General features: G+C 37.3%; 1 pseudogene; it reads right to left on the bottom strand.

Moving 5' to 3' along the window:
• Positions 1 to 2,703: 2,703 nt before the first annotated feature.
• LOC119051538 (ornithine decarboxylase-like) lies at positions 2,704 to 4,017 on the bottom strand (annotated as a pseudogene).
• Positions 4,018 to 13,222: the final 9,205 nt, after the last annotated feature.

Raw genomic sequence — 13,222 nt, 5'->3', positions numbered from 1 at the left:
CGGAAAAGGAACTTGATATGGTACAGCACCCATTTACGATAAAAACACTCGGCAAAGTGGGAATAGAGGGAGCATTTCTCATCATAAGAAAGGCCATATATGAGAGACCTACAGCAAACATCACATTCAATGGGCAAAAATTAAAATCTTTCCCACTAAAATCAGGAATAAGACAAGGTTGTCCACTTTCACCAGTTCTATTCAACATAGTATAGGATGTCCTACCCACAACAATCAGGCAATAAAAGAAAATAAAAGGCATCCAAATTGGAAAGGAGGAAACAAAACTGTCATTGCTTGTAGATAACAGGATAGTGTACATGGAAAATCCTATAGACTCTACCAAAAAAAAACTGCTTGACTTAATAAATGAATATGGCAAAATAGTGGGATATAAAGTCAATATTAGAGATCAAAGTCATTTTTCTACACCAACAATGAAACATCAGAGGCAGAAATCAGGAAAATATCCCATTTGATATAGCAAAAAGAAAAATAAAATACCTAGGAATAAACTTAACCAAGGACGTAAAAAACCTGTAGTCAGAAACTACACAACACTTCAGAAAGAAATTAAGGAAGACATAGACAAATGAAAATATATACCGTGTTCATGGATCAGAAGAATTAACATCATCAAAATGTCCATACTACCTAAAGCAATTTATAGATTCAATGCAAAACCTATTAAAGTACGAATGGCATATTTCACAGATATGGAACCATAAACAACCCCTAATAGCTGCTGCAATTTTTGAGAAAGAAGAGCAAAGTAGAATGGACCACAATACCTGATATCAAAGTGTATCAAACAAGGCCACTGTAATCGAAACAGCCTGGTACTGGCATAAAAACAGGCACATAGACCAATGGAACTTAACAGAGAGCCCTAAAGTAAACCCAAGTCTCTACAAAAAATATTTAACAAATGGGGCAGCAACATAAAATGTAGTAAAAAGAGACTCTTGACCAAATGGTGTTGGGCGAGCTGGAAAAGTACATGCAAAAAAAATGAAACTCGAGCACTAACTTACACCATACTCAAGAATAAATTCAAGGTGGATAGAAGATTTAAATATAAGTCATCACAGTATTAAGGTCCTAGAGGAGAACTTAGGCAAGAAAATCTCAGATACTTCACTCAGCAACATTTTCACTGATATGTCTCCTAGTGCAAGTGACATAAAGGAAAGAATAAACAAATGGGATCTCATCAAAATAAAAAGCTTCTGCACAGCTAAATAAAACAGTATTAAAATAAAAGGAGAACCAACTGTATGGGAATACATATATGCCAATGATACCTCAGACACATGTTTGATCTCCAAAATATATAAAGAACTCACACAGCTCCACTCTAAGAAGACAAGCAATCCAATTAAAAAATGGGCAAAGGACTTGAACAGACACCTCTCCAAGGAGGACATACAGAGGGTTCAGAGACATATAAAAAGATGCTCAGTATCACTAGCTTGCAGAGAGATGCAAATCAAAATCACAATGACATACTACCTCACACCGTTGAGAATGGCCATTATAAATAAAGCTACAAACAACAAGTGTTAGAGAGCTTGTGGAGAAAATGGGACCCTAGTACACTGTTGGTGGCATTGCAGACTGGTACAACCATTATGGAAAATGGTATAGAATTTCCTCAAAAAACTAAAAATGGAACTGCCTTTTGACCCAGCACTTCCACTGGTACGATTATATCCTAAGAACCCTGAAACCCCAATTCAGGAGAACCTATGCACCCCAATGTTCGTAGCAGCACAATTTACAATAGCCAAGAGTTGGAAGCAACCTAAGTGCCTATCAGTAAATGAATGGATCAGAAAAACTATGGTACATTTACACAATGGAATTCTATGCAGCAGAAGGAAAGAAGGAGCTCTTACCCTTTGCAACAGTGTGGATGGATCTGGAGAGCATTATGCTAAGCAAAATAAGCAATGCAGTGAAAGACAAATACCATCTGACCTCATCTTTAAAAGGAACATAATCAACAAAACGAACAAGCAAGCAAAATATAACCAAAGACACTGAAATTGAGAACAGGCTGACAGTAACCTGAGGGAAGATGGGAGTGAATTTCATGTGAAAAGGGTGAAGCGTTTGCAGGAATAATGATAAAGGACTCGGGCAATAACAAGGGGGCATGAAAACAGGGGAGGAATGTGAGGAGGGCTCGAGTGTTGGGATACGTGGGGTGAAAGGCAGAAAACTGTACTTGAGCAACAATAAAAAAAATTAGGAGAAAACCCAAAAACAGAGAGTAAACTGTGTTAAATGGCTCCATTAAAAATATCCCAATGCCTAATTTTCAAAGTACTTTATTTATAGATGAGATCAGGCGCATTCAGGGTGGTATGGCCGTAGACTCTAGATACTTTATTTCTAAAACAAGTTACAATACTAAGCTTCAGACCTGTTTTACCAATGTATAAGCTACTAGTGCTTGCTCAGAAGCTGAGGGACACTGTTTAGTAGCATTTAAAAACTGAGTGAAAATTCATATAAAACAAACATTCAAATAGTTTCCATAAGAACACAGATAGGCATGACCATTATGTCCTAGGCTTTCATATTTTTCCATCTGTGCCAACACTACTTACAAAGACATTTCAAAACTAGCAAGTTAAGTGTTCCCCACTAATCCTTTAATTCAAGTTACCCTTGCAGTAACAGCTACACGAATATCATCTACACATTAATATAAGCTGAAGCACAGGCTGCTGGGAGGCATTTCATTTCATTCTCCAAGGCACAAAACACAGGCAAAGTGCTGATGTCCTGCTCCTCCACTTTGGGTGGAACGCTGTGGTTCTGGACTTGCTGCATCAATTGCCATGTTGGTCCTGACATCACATAGTAGATAGTTGGCCTCTGGAATCCACTGAAAGTAGAAGCAACAGTAACAATGTAAACACTCATGATTTCAAAGAGCATCCAGTCCTCCACAGTCATCTTGGGCAAGCCACAGTATTCTATAATGCAATCAAGGCCATCACATATTGATCCTCCCATTCTGGATAAATAATAATTCTCATCTGGTTTGGGCCTCTTCTGCAGAAGGGGCTTCACATGTATATGATCACAGAGAATGTAATGAAATGATCCGTATACTCCATCATTCACATAATACATAAAGGTTTTTTTCACTTGATTCATCTTCATCATCAGAGTGTGTTTGTTCCTTTAATATGAATTTTTTGACAGTGATATTAACTGCAAGTGTGAAAGATAATGCAACATAGTATCTGCTTGGCTCAGCTATGAGTGTCACTCCCGAGGCTGATTGAAAATATATGTCAAGAGCTTCATTGATTACAGTGGTGATTTCTTCAAATTTAAACTTTACATACTCAGATCCAGGAAAGCTGCCAAGATAGTCTGCCAAAGGTCTCAGGATCAGCACAGCCACTTCCCACATGGAAGCTAACACTATAGACATCAATATTTACTTCTTTTGTCTATTTAAAAAGAAGTCTGCTGGTTTTGAATGTGGCACCAAATTTCACACTAGACGATAGACTGCTGTGGAATCATCATCAGCAATCTGCAAAACCAACTTTGCCTTTGGATATGCCTGGGCAACTTTCATCAACTCTACTTCACTATTGAAATTCATCATCCGTACTCCATTATTAACAATATATTTAATCTGAGGTACTTGTTTACAAGGATTTGCATAGATAATCCTCTCTGGAGGTACTACAAGAACTGTACCAATTGTATTTCAGTGTTGTCGGCACAGTCAAATCCCATCCTGCTGCGAGCATGAGTCTTCATTGTTCCACTGTTCTTGCATTTGACTGTATAAAAGGGAGTGACACAAGGAAGAGTTTTTAACCATTTCAGATGTTTATTTAGAAAGTCTCCTATGTCCACAACATGGAAGGCATCATTATCATCATCAGAAAAAATGTCATTAATATTTTGGTACAGAATGTCCTTGGCAGTAAAGCCTTCATAAATGAAATGGCAGTCAAACTCTTCATTACTAAAGTTCTTCATAGTTTCTGGATGTTCTTCTGAAACTCACCAAAAAAGAAAACTAAGATGGAATTTTAAATTATTGACAGGTTTTCAGAAAGGTATTTCTACAGGAATTCAAAGCTCCATGAAAGACAAGTATTCTGTTGTGCAGCAGTGGAAATTTCCTCAGAGCACAAGGGAGCCTCGAGCAGACCTAATGGAGGAACTGCCACTGCTGCCACCACTGTCAAACACACAGGATCCCTGGCGGCCCCTGTCAGCCACCTGCCTGCATGCCATCTCCTCCATTGTCTCACTTTCTCCTGTAGAGGACCATCATCAGAGGTGGCCCTGGAGTGCTGACAGATGGGCAGAAGCAGCAGAAGCTGAGGGAATTGACCTCCATCTTTTTTGAATAATTAAAGAATCAAGCCTAATAGAGTGTAAATTTAAAGAATCTTATGTATTGTTCTGATTTGTTAATTGCTTATTTTTACAAAAGAAAAATAGTTTAAAATTTTCAGTGATTTTTTAAAACAGTGTAACCATACTTGCTCAAGTGCAAAATGATTTGAATAGACATGGTAGAAAAAGAAAAGCAGAACAAAAACAGAAACAAGTTTATTTAATCCCGTTAACTCTTTCTGATGTATATTATTCTAAATGCTTGTTTGGGCTTTAGTCTAGTTCTGTGATTCTAGATGAAACTGGAGTGTTCTTTTCACATTTCAAAAGGTTTTTCAAATGTTGTACATGTTTTCTGTTTTAAATACATAATCTGCCCTGGCTGGTGAGGCTCAATGGATTGAGCTTCAGCCTGTGAACCAAAGGGTGGCTAGTTTGATTCCCAGTCAGATCACATGTCTGGGTCGTGGGCAAGGTCCCCAGTAGGGGGTGTGTAAGAGGCAACCACACATTAATGTTCCTCTGCCTCTCCTCCTTCCCTCCTCCTCTCTAAAAATAAAATATTAAAAAATGAAAATAAATATATAATTCATTTTCTTTTTTGTGTAGGAATGTTACCCCATGGGTCAATTGGTAGAGGTGCTAGGGAATCTCCCATTTGTGGGATGGTGTTAGGCAGTGGGTCTTACACTGAGCACTGGAAAAACCTTTCCTCCCTCCCTCCAATACCAGATTGGGGGTGGAACCAGTGGAAGGCAGGCACATGCACCATAGAAGTTAAAATGGTGGTGGCAGCAGGTGCTGATCCAAAGAGGCCTGTCAGTAAAGCCTGGGAAAAGAAGGGATTGATTGGGAAGTGTACCCACCCAAAGCATACAAAAGTTTGGGAAATTAATTGGTCATTATGAGAAAGAGTCCAGTCCTTTCCACACCCCAAACTAATATAGTCCCAGGGGAACAAAAAACCTCTTGCTCTCTCTTGCTTATGACTAGTTTGCTCATGACCTTCATTCCAATGGTGCACTTGCTTGTTCTTTCCATGGGTCGCATGCCCTTAGTAGCCACATAGCTCATGGACTTCAGGAAGGAGCCTCTCATACTGACCTGGTGATGCATTTACCAGCATGCTCATGGGCTCTTTCTTGAGAATATGTAACCTTGTGACCCTAGTAGCTGCGTGGCTCATGGCCTCCAGGAGGGAGCCTGAAATTGATAGCAATTGCCTGAGCTACCTGGGTGATCACTTAGCAGCCACCTGTGGGCTCCAAAGGACTGGACTTTAAATTGGAGCAGGAACTCTGGAAATTGGCTTTTGTCTTGCTCTTGCCGAGATGAGCTTTGAGACTGGATTCTGCCATTCTCCCAGATCATGTAGCACTTGAATTGTTTTCTTTTATACCAGCATCTGCCTCCTGAGTTTGGCTTTTGTGGTAACAGGCAGACAAACCCATTTTTGTTTGTTTATTTGTTTGTTTGTTTTTTGGTAACAGGAACATTAATATTTTCAAAAGTAAGAAAGGCGGCCAAATGAAACCAATGATCAACAGATTTGGGTTCAAAGAACCAGTTTTCAGTTCTGCCATTTAGAGTGTATATTTGTGAATGATATTAGTACCATACAATATAAATTGAGGTTCTAAGAAAGTCCCTATCTGTATCATTCACGTTCTTCTTTTCTCAATATTTTACTTGAGAAGCACAGGAAAATAATTTAGCATCCAAATAGCAAAGATTGTTTTGTTTTTGAAAGTGTCTCTACAACTTTAACTGCCATTTGTTTACAAGTTAGATTGGGAAATTTGTTTCTGCCTAAAATTTTCCTCCTTAAACTACAGCAATCAACATTTTGGTAGAGAATTTGAATCATGATTTTCAGTTTGTATGCATTTTTTAAAGACATTGCTTGCTTTCTTTTCTCTCTTCCTCCTCCTTTCTTCCCAACCCTTTCCTTTTCTTCTTTTCCTTCATATGCCTTCCTTGCTCCAGATTTAAATAAATGAAGAGACATAGTCTTAAAATAGCTAGGTGAAATAATTATAGTAATTATAATTTCCCATTATTTCCATATGATTCAAAATCTTGATATTTTGATTACCAGTGTGATGATGCATAGTGGCCTGAGATGATGAGAGAGGAGGGGGAGGGGAGAGAGTAAAAGAGCAGGAAGGAGAGGGAGGAAGAGGGAAGGAAAGAGAAGGTAGGGGATGAAGAAGAGAGAACAAGGGGAGAAACAGAAGAGTGAGAGAGAAAGAGAAAAAGAATGAGAATTTTCATGAGAGCTTTAAGTTTTTATGTCACAGTAGAAAGTGAAATGCACTGGGAGACCTGAGCTCTCAGTTCAGCCCTAATGCAAGTTCACTGTTATAATGTAGGTAAGTCACTTCACCTGTCAGGGTTTCAGATTCCTCACTATAAAAAAGTGAGGGTCTTTACCTGTAAGGTCACTAGAATGTAAATTCCATGAGAATAAAAACCTTGTCTCTTTTGTTTACTCATGTGTCTTAAGCACCTACAACAGTATTTGGCACAGTATAGATGCTCAATTAAACATTTGTTGAATGAGTAAGGCGTATTCCAATGATTGTTCAATAACAATTTAGTAATTGTTCAAAAAAAGCACATATAAGATCAGTAGCATGATAACCTTAAATTTAAACTGGTAGTAATCTAGTGTGTTTGCCTACTTTCTCCTGATTCACAGTCTCTAACATCTCCAAAGATAATGTTATAGTGGTGTGCTGATAGTTGCCTAAGTTTTAATATCTTCCCCTCATGCACACCCAGAAGAAACATTCAGGAAACCTTGTTTCTAGTCCTGGATTTCTTTTTTGACTTTTTAAAATTGTCATTCAAGTACAGTTTAATGTCTTTTACTCCCATCCCAGCCCACACCCCCCACCCCGTGCTCCTCACCTCCCTCCCATTTCCACCCCCCTTAGTTTTTGTCCATGTGACCTTTATACTAGTTCGTGTAAATCCTTCCCCTTTTCCCCTGAAATTCCCTCCCCTTGCCCCTATGGTCACTGGATTTCTTATTAGCTGCATGAATTTGGTCAAGTCTTTTAGCTTGGGGGATTTTTTTCTCATATGAAAAATGTCAGTATTAGATTTCTTTGATTGTAAATTTATTAATACATTAATTCATTCAACAAACATTTATGGAATGCCAGTATATGTAAAGGATTGAAATGAATAAAGCAACTGAGTAATCAAATCTTTAAATCTCTAAAATTCTGCAATCATAGAAGTGTTTGTATAAGTTCAGATATAAGAAGGAACTACTAAATTATTTCCTGATTTTGGCTTTATAATTTTCAATTATATTTTATTTCAGAAGGAAAATAAGTTATTATACTTATAATAGCTGCTTAGACTCCTATATTTATTTATTCATATTTTAATCAAGGAAATGGAGATTAATTAAGCCATTTTAGCTTTTTTCATCAGCAAGAATTAAGTCTTGATTCAAGTGCACATTAGTTCTGTTGGATTTATTAGATGATGGTTTTTAAATATCTAATTATAATAACTCCCAATATTATGTATAAGCACATTGCTATGAACAGAGCTTTTAATACCACATTGTATTTCTTACAAGTTTTATTTTTTTCTCACTTCAGCATTGAAAAGAAATACTGAAATTCTATGCAGCAGAAAGAAAGAAGGAGCTCCTACCTTTTGCAACAGCATGGATGGGACTGGAAAGCATTATGCTCAGTGAAATAAGCCAGGTGTTGAAAGACAAATACCATATGATCTCACCTTTAACAGAAAGCTAAACAACAAAACAAACAAGCAAGCAAAATAAAAACAAAGGCACTGAAATAGAGAACAGGGGGACAGCAACCAGAGGGGAGAAGAGAGGGAATTTCAGGGGAAAAAGGGGAGGGATTTAGAGGAACTAGTGTAAAGGACACATGGACAACAGCTAAGGGGGGCAGAAATGGGTGGGAGGTGGAGAGCATGGGGCAGGGGGGTGGGCTGGGATGGGAGTAAAAGACAGAAAACTGTACTTAAAAATAATTAAATAAAAAAATAAGGGGGAAAAATACTGGCATTTTCTAAGATGTTCTCCCCTGACTGATTCTGTGTGATATAAAATGGTTATAATTTGACATACTTTCATGGTGTAAAAAGGAGAAAAATATTACCTGATTTCCTGTACATACATGTGACTGCAGTATGAATATTTCATGACAATGGGAGTGATGTGCATGATCCATTTATGACCCAAAGACCTTTTCTTCACATCTGAATAACTTTACCTTGATGGTTTTTTTTAATTAATTTATTTAGGTGTTTTTGTTTTTTTTTTAGATTCCAATGAGTGTTTATTTTATTTTATGTTGTTGTCAGGAAGGGAACAATGGGACATTTTATCCTGATTCCAGAAGGACAGGGTACTGGGTAATAGAAGGCTTTCCATTCAGGTCCTCATCCCTAGGATTATTTATGCCATCAGAGTATAAAAAATGCTGAGTGTCATGTGCTTCAAACCATGATAAGAAAAAAACAGGACATTAAAAGCATGTGATTTTCAACAGGTAACTTGCCTTCAATTAGTGATTGGAGAGAGTTTTAAGACAAAAGTAACAACACTCTTACCTCTTTTCTTTTACAATATCAAATAATTTTGTTGTTGTTCATAGAATATGTAACACATCAGAACCTCTAATCATTGTCCAAACCCCTCCCACTCTCTATTACTTTATTAAAAAGATACTAAATGTATTCATATCTACAAAAATGAAATCTCTTTATGTTGTATAAATTTGGATTGGATGGTCATTATTTATATATATGTTTAGGTGAAAAATATCCCATATTTTTTTTTTCTTTTTTAAATTTTATTTACTTATTTTTCAAGTACAGTTTTTTCTCTATTTCTCCCATCCCAGCCTCCCCCGCCCCTTGCTCCCCACCTCCCTCCCATTTCCACCCCCCTTAGTTCACGTACCTGTGTCCTTCCTATTTGTTTTTCCAAATCCCTCCCCCTTTTTCCCCTTAACTTCCCTTCCTTCTCCCCTCTGGTCACTGTCCCCTTGTTCTCTATTTCAGTGTCTTTGTTTTTTTTTCTCTGCTTGTTTGTTTGTTTTGTTGTTTAGCTTCCTGTTAAAGGTGTGATCATATGGTATTTGTCTTTTAGCACCTGGCCTATTTCACTCAGCATAATGCTTTCCAGATCCATCCATGTTGTTGCAAAAGGTAGTAGCTCCTTTCTCTCTGCAGCATAGAATTCCATTGTGTATATGTACCACAATTTTTTGATCCATTCATTTACTGATGGGCACCTAGGTTGCTTCCAACTCTTGGCTATTGTAAATTGTGCTGCTATAAACATTGTGGTGCATAGGTTCTTTGATATTGATGTTTTAGGATTCTCAGGATATACTCCCAGCAGTGGAATTGCTGGGTCAAAAGGCAGGTCGATTTTTATTTTTCTGAGAAAATTCCACACTGTTTTCCATAATGGTTGTACCAGTCTGCACTCCCACCAACAGTGGACTAAGAACCCCTTTTCCCCACGCCCTCTCCAACATTTGTTGTTTGTTGCTTTGTTTATGATAGCCATCCTGACTGGTGTAAAGTGGTATCTCATTGTGGTTTTAATTTGCATCTCTCTGATAGCTAACGATATTGAGCATCTCTTCATGTGTCTCTGAATGTTCTGTATGTCCTCCTTGGAGAAGTGTCTGTTCAAGTCCTTTTCCCATTTTTTAATTGGGTTGGGTGTCTTCTTAGAGTGGAGTCGTGTAAGTTCTTTGTATATTTTGGAGATTAAACCTTTGTCTGAGGTATCATTGGCAAATATGTTTTCCCATGCAGTTGGTTGTCTTGCTAATTTAATACTGTTTTCTTTAGCCACCCAGAAGCTTTTTATTTTGATGAGATTCCATTTGTTTATTCTTTCCTTTACATTCCTTGCTCTAGTGGACATATCAGTAAAAAAGTTGATGCTTGGAATATCTGAGATTTTCTTGCCAATGTTCGCCTCTAGGACTTTAGTGGTGTCACGGCTTACATTTAAGTCTTTTATCCACCTTGAATTTATTTTGGTGTATGGTGTAAGTCTGTGCTCAAGTTTCATTTTTTTGCATGTAGCTGTCCAGTTCTCCCAACACCATTTGTTGAAGAGGCTATCTTACTCCATTTTATGTTACTGCCCCCTTTGTTGAATATTAATTGACTGTAGAGAGTTGGGTTTATTTCTGGGCTCTCTGTTCTGTTCCACTTGTCTATGTGCCTGTTTTTATGCCAGTACCAGGCTGTTTTGATTACAGTGGCCTTGTAATACAGTTTGATATCAGGTATTGTGATCCCTCCTACTTTGTTCTTCTTTCCTAAAAGTGCAGCTGCTATTCGGGCTCATTTATGGTTCTATATAAATTTTCGAAGTGTTTGTTCTATGTCTGTGAAATATGCCATTGGTACTTTAATAGGGATTGCATTGAATCTGTATATTGCTTTGGGTAGTATGGACATTTTGATGATGTTAATTCTTCCAATCCATGAACAAGGTATATGTTTCCATTTGTTTATGTCTTCCTTGATTTCTTTCTTCAGGGCTGTGGAGTTTTCTGCATACAAGTTTTTTACCTCCTTAGTTAGGCTTATTCCAAGATATTTTATTTTTCTTTTTGCTATATTGAATGGGATTTTTTCCTTGATTCCTGCTTCTGCTGATTCACTGTTGGTATACAAAAATGCCTTTGATTTATGAATATTGACTTTGTAACCAGCTGTTCTGCCAAATTCATGAATTAGTTCGAGCAGTTTTTGGGTAGAGTCTATAGGATTTTCCATGTACACTATCATGTCATCTGCAAACAGTGACAGTTTTGCTTCCTCCTTTCCTGTTTGGATGCCTTTTATTTCCTTTTCTTTATTGATCATGTGGCTAAAACTTCCAATACTATATTGAATAGAAGTGGTGAAAGTGGACATCCTTGTTTTGTTCCTGATCTTAGTGGAAAAGCTTTCAGTTTTTTCCCATTGAGTATGATATTGGCTGTAGGTCTCTCATGTATGGCCTTTATTGTTTTGAGAAATTTTACCTGTATTCCCACTTTGCTGAGTGTTTTTATTATAAATGGGTGCTGTACCTTATCAAAAGCTTTTCCCACATCTATTGATATGATCATGTGATTTTTGTCTTTGCTTTTGTTTATGTGATATATTACATTTACTGATTTGCGAATGTTGAACCATCCTTGCATCCCTGGGATGAATCCCACTTGGTCATGGTGTATGATCTTTTTGATATATTTTTGGATGTGATTTGCCAATATTTTGTTGTGGATTTTAGCATCTATGTTCATCAGCGATATTGGCCTGATGTTTTCTTTCTTTGTTGTATCTCTATCTGGTTTTGGAATTAGGATGATGCTGGCTTCATAAAAAGAATTTGGGAGTTTTCCATCCTTCTGGATTTTTTTGGAATAGTCTGTGGAGAATAGGGGTTAGCTCTTCCTTAAATGCTTTGTAGAATTCTCCTGTGAAACCATCTGGTCCAGGGCTTTTATGTGATGGGATTTTTTGATTACTGCTTCAATTTCTTTTGCTGTTATTGGTCTATTCAGGTTTTCTACTTCTTTTTCATTGAGTTTTGCGAGATTGTATTTTTCTAGAAATGTGTCCATTTCCCCTAAGTTCTCAAATTTCTTAGCATACAGTTCTTCATAGTAATTTCTTACAATCCCTTCTATTTCTGTGCTATCAGGTGTAATCTCTCTTCTTTAATTTCTGATTGTGTTTATTTGTGTCCTCTCTCTTCTTTTCTTGATGAGCCTACTTAAAGGCTTGTCTATTTTGTTTATCTTCTCAAAGAACCAACTCCTGGATTCATTGATCCTTAAAATTATGCTTTTAGTTTCTATGTCATTTAATTCTGCTCTAATCTTGGTTATTTCCTTCCTTCTGCTTGCTCTGGGCTGTCTTTGTTGTTGTTCCTCGAGTTCTTGCAGGTGTAGGGTTAGGTTGTTTGTTTGAAATGTTTCTATCTTCTTTAGGTAGGCCTGTATTGCTATAAACTTCCCTCTCAGGACTGCCTTCGCTGTGTCCCATAAGTTTTGGGTTGTTGTGAGATCATTTTCATTTGTTTCCAGAAACGTTTTGATTTCTTCCCTAATTTCATTCTTGACCCATTCATTGTTTAATAGCATACCATTCAGTCTCCATGATTTTGGGTGCTTTGGGTTTTTTCTTTGGGGTTGGTTTCCAATTTCAGTCCCTTGTGGTCAGAGAAGATGCTTGCTATGATTTCAATTTTCTTGAATTTTTTGAGACTCGTTTTGTGTCCTATCATGTGGTCTATCTTTGAAAGTATTCCATGTGCATTTGAAAAGAATGTGTATTTAGCTTCTTTGGGATGAAGGGCTCTATATATATCAGTTAAGTCCATTTCATCTAGGGTGTTATTTAATGCCACAATATCTTTTTTGATAATTTGTTTGGAAGATCTGTCCATTTTTGATAGTGGGGTGTTAAAATCCCCTACTATAATTGTGTTGCTGCAATATCTTTCTTGAAGTCCTCTAAGATTTTCTTGATATATTTGGTTGCCCCTATGTTTGGTGCATATATGTTTACAATGTTAATATCTTCTTGGTGGAGTCTTCCCTTGAGTATAATGAAGTGACCTTCTGGGTCTCTCTTTATGGCCTTTTTTTTGAAGTCTATTTTGTTTGATATGAGAATTGGTACCCCAGCTTTTTTTTCTTGTCCATTTGCTTGGAAAACTTGTTTCCAGCCTTTCACATTTAGTCTGTGATGGTCTTTTGTCCTGAGGTGGGTCTCTTGTAGGCAGCATATGTGTGGGTCATGCTTTCTTATCCATGCA

Source organism: Artibeus jamaicensis, unplaced genomic scaffold, assembly GCF_021234435.1.
Source record: "Artibeus jamaicensis isolate MK-2021 breed Jamaican fruit bat unplaced genomic scaffold, CSHL_Jam_final scaffold_378, whole genome shotgun sequence".
Taxonomy (NCBI): Eukaryota; Metazoa; Chordata; class Mammalia; order Chiroptera; family Phyllostomidae; genus Artibeus; species Artibeus jamaicensis.
Note: the sequence above shows the minus strand (reverse complement) of the source record. Positions and strands in the feature narration are given on the sequence as shown.